Raw genomic sequence first — 3,991 nt, forward strand, 5'->3', positions numbered from 1 at the left:
GGCAGGCAGGCAGACAGGCAGCTGGAGAAACCCCCTCCGGGGTGTTTGGGGCCTTCCTGGTCTGTTGTCGCGCAGGCCGGGAGCTCCCGCACATGCCGCCGGGTGGTCGTAGGCAGGCAGGCAGACAGGCAGCTCATGAGTCCATATTTGAAACATCTAGTCTTTCTAGATGTTTAGAAGTTCACAAAGTATGTTAAAAGTGGAAATAGTAAAGAACACATTTTGTACATAGCATTTGGTTAAAATTAATACTGTCTTTAGGAAATGAAATTATCAAATGATTGATCTGAGCAGTAGAAATATTTGTGCTAGTTCACAGAGAGAGGAGGAAAAAAAATGTACAAAGGGCTCTAAATCAGTGTGGTTTAGGTGAAGCGAGATTGACCACTGGCCCTTATGTCTGTGCGTTTTGTTTTACTTTCCTGTATATATAGTTGTATATGAAGGACAAAGGAGTCCTAATTTACATCTAGTCTTTCTAGAAGTTAAAGAGGTAGCTAGTTTTTTATAAAAGTAGACTTAGTATACCTTGTGTTAAAATTCATTAGAAAGAGTGTTCTTAAGTGAAATTATTAAAGCCCCCTCTAAGTATTACATATCCATATATCTGTTCCCTGGGTTAACAAAGATGGAAAGGGGAAAGGGCTGTAAATGAGTGTTCCTATTTAGATGATACTTTAAATTTTAGTCTTTGTTACGTATATGTGTACAATTTACTCACTGCCACTATACATATGAAATATTATAAATTCTTACTGGAAGTATCTAGTCTTTCTAGATGTTTAAAGTTCTCACATGTAAAGGTCAAGGGCTACTATAATGGACTATTAAGTATTTTTTGTTACTTCAGAGGAATAGCTGTATTTTGAGAATGAAACTGTCAAACTTGATGTCTTGGAGAGTATGCTGGCTATTCATGGGATGCAGGAGAGGAAGTATGAAGAGAGGGAGGTTAAATTAGTTCCAGTTGTCTTGCCATTGTTCTATATGTACATTTTAGTTAATATTGCTGGGTGTTAAAGGATAAATCTTACTGCCCAAATTAAGTTAGACTGTCTTCTGGAAGTGACCTTCAGTAAAGCCACCTCTTGGAAGTAGATGTGGTCCTGAACTTATGTCACTGAAATGAAGAGTGAAAAGAAGGTGGGTGAGGGTGGTAAGGGCTCTTTACTAGATCCCCATATCTGGAAGATGATTTTAGACTATAACCATAGGCCTGAGGGTGCATTTTTGGAAAAGTACTTGGGCATATTGTGCACAAAGTTCATACTCTATTGCTCAGCATCTAAGCTTTATAGATGTCAGGAGGTGACAGTGTACCATAAAAACTAGAGGTAGTGAGTTAGACAGCATGTAAGTAATTATAATTAATAGAAAAGATGCATCTTGGATTTGGAAATGTTACAACACCTCTGGGAAGTGTGCATCAGGATTTGTCATTAGGCTGGCAGCAGAGGGGTAGGAATAAGCACACAGGAGACAGAGAGATGTGAACAAAGTGTTCAGATTTACATTTTAGTAAGAGAAGTCAGTGTGTCTTCTAGCTATACTGTTGAAATCATTAATAATTCAGTGGGAATGTGCCTTGTTGCTAATATCTTTTTTTTTTTTTTTTTTTTTTTTTTTTTCCATTTTTTTTTTTTTTTTTTTTTTTTTTTTTTTTGTACCAGGGATTGATTTTGGGTCCTTGCACTTGAGAGGCAGGCTGCAGCACCACTGAGCTTAATCCCCAGCCCACTATTGTCTTAATAGTAGAGATCTGATCACTCTTAGACACAAAGCTTGGTATACTCTGGTGCTATGTGTCTCATTTTAAATTGAGCATTAAGGAAATGCAGTATTGTAATTATAACTTTGCCAATACTTCTACCTAGAGGCCTGTTGCCATTTTTATCTTCAGTGAAATTTTTGTTCCCAAGAAAGGCAGGATTACAACTTTTCTAACAGATTGAGTTGGTGTAGTGTATTCTTAGTTATCAAAAATACTCTTGTAGATTTGCAATTTAAAATTGGTTAATATTTATAATGTGTAGAAAAGCATGACACACAGTGTACAAACTCAAGTCACACAAAGTGGCGTGTTGTATATGTACACAAGGACCTAGAAGAACACATCCAGCTCAGCTGCTTATCATTGCACATCACTGTTCTTTGCTTCTTGTGTTTTTGTTTCCTGTAATACACATATTAACTTTTTTTATTATTTTTGAAACAAAAAAGAGAAAATATAAGCCACAAATTGGTAAAAAATATTTGTAACACTTAGAAAGCCCAGAATGGTGCACTCCTGTAAATCCAGCTACTCAGGAGATTGAGGCAGGAAGATCATGAGTTTGAGATGAGCCTAAACAACTTACTGAGGCCCTGTCTCAAATAAAGGAAGCTGATGATGTAGCTTAGTGCTACAGAACTTGTCTGCTATGTTCAAGGCCTCTCAATTCAGTCCCCAGAACTACAAAACATACACACACACACACACACACACACACACACACACACACACACCCTGAATAAAAGACTTGTTCAAAATATGTGAAGAACTCATAAATCAATAAGAGAAAAAGACAACCCCGTATAAAAATGAGGGAATAAAGTTTTGAACAGAAACTTAATAACAAAGGAAATATAGGGCCACAGATGTGGTTGAGTGGCACCCTGCCTGCTTGGCAAGCGTAAGGTCCTGAGTTCAATTCCCATCACCACAAAGCGGGGAGGGTAATATAAATGATATTGCATTGATAGTTGTTTCATTTGTAGTAAACTATAAATTAAAACAGTGAGGTCTAGTGACATATTAAACTTCAGCTAAAAGATTAAAAGCCTGTGAAAGAGTGAAATGATGCAATCTAATTAGGAAATATTTTGCCTCTACCACCACCACCTAAGTTAAACATGAGCATATCTAACAACCTAACAATTTCATTTATATCACTTATAGATATATATAACCTAGAAAAAACTCTGCATAAGTCCATCAGGAGATATGTATAAGCATCTAGAGGTCACTGTTTATAAAAAGTCAACACTTAAAAATAATCAAACAGTATCTTCATGTAATGGAATATTATTCCACTACAGCTACACACATCATTATGGATGAGTCTAAAAATATATAACTTGATAATTGATAGTGTAAAGTAGAAAGAAAATGGCTAAAGGGAAGTGGGAAGGGGAGGGGAAAAGAAAAATGTTAAAAAAGGAAAAAATGGAAACAAAGTCTTTGTAAATAGGGAAGGGTAAAGGGGGTGAAGGGAGGGCAGGAGTATGAGGAAAAAATAAGAACAAAGACATATCATGTAAAAGGTACAAGATCCCAGTGATAAATGTAACTATTGTTTGCTTTAAATGTACCAATAAACTTAATGGGAAAAAATAAAAATATATAATTTGACCAAAAAAAAAATACAGGAGAATATAGTACAATTCCATTTATATGAAGTCCAAAAATAGGTAAAAATCAACTATTATTTGGGGAATAATACACGTGTTAAAGTGACAAAGAAATGCAGTCAGTAATAGTAGTTAACTGAGGGGAATGCAATCTTCAGGGCAGTATGGAGACAAAGAGCTCCAGGAAGCTTCTAAAGTAGTGACAGTGCTGAAATTTTTAATCTACATTGTTGCACAGACATTGCCCTTTAATTATCATCATTATGATAATCATTATTATTATTAAACTATTCCTAAATGGTTTGGTAGACTCTTTGTATTGCTAGTTTCAAAATCAAAATTAAATTTAAAATTATATATTTTTAAAAGGCTGAAAACTACAATCACAAAAACAATACAGAAGTGAGGTATAATTTTAAGATTTAAAATATTGCAGAAAAAGGCCGAGGATGTACCTCAGTGGCACTGCACCTGCCTGTCAAGTATAACATCCTGAGTTCATTTCCAGTACTGGGAAAAAAATTTTAATGATAAAAATAAAATAACGCAGATAATAAACTCTAATTGATGCTATAGAAGAATTATTTCTATTATGTGTGTG

General features: G+C 35.2%; 1 protein-coding gene across 5 annotated transcripts in view; it reads left to right on the forward strand.

Moving 5' to 3' along the window:
- Positions 1-3,991, forward strand: part of Cep126 (centrosomal protein 126) — a 133,437-nt gene that overhangs the window by 64,881 nt on the left and 64,565 nt on the right. The window lies entirely within an intron of this gene.

This window comes from Fukomys damarensis, unplaced genomic scaffold (genome assembly GCF_012274545.1).
Source record: "Fukomys damarensis isolate Sample0158 unplaced genomic scaffold, DMR_v1.0_HiC HiC_scaffold_16, whole genome shotgun sequence".
In the NCBI taxonomy this organism is placed as follows: domain Eukaryota; kingdom Metazoa; phylum Chordata; class Mammalia; order Rodentia; family Bathyergidae; genus Fukomys; species Fukomys damarensis.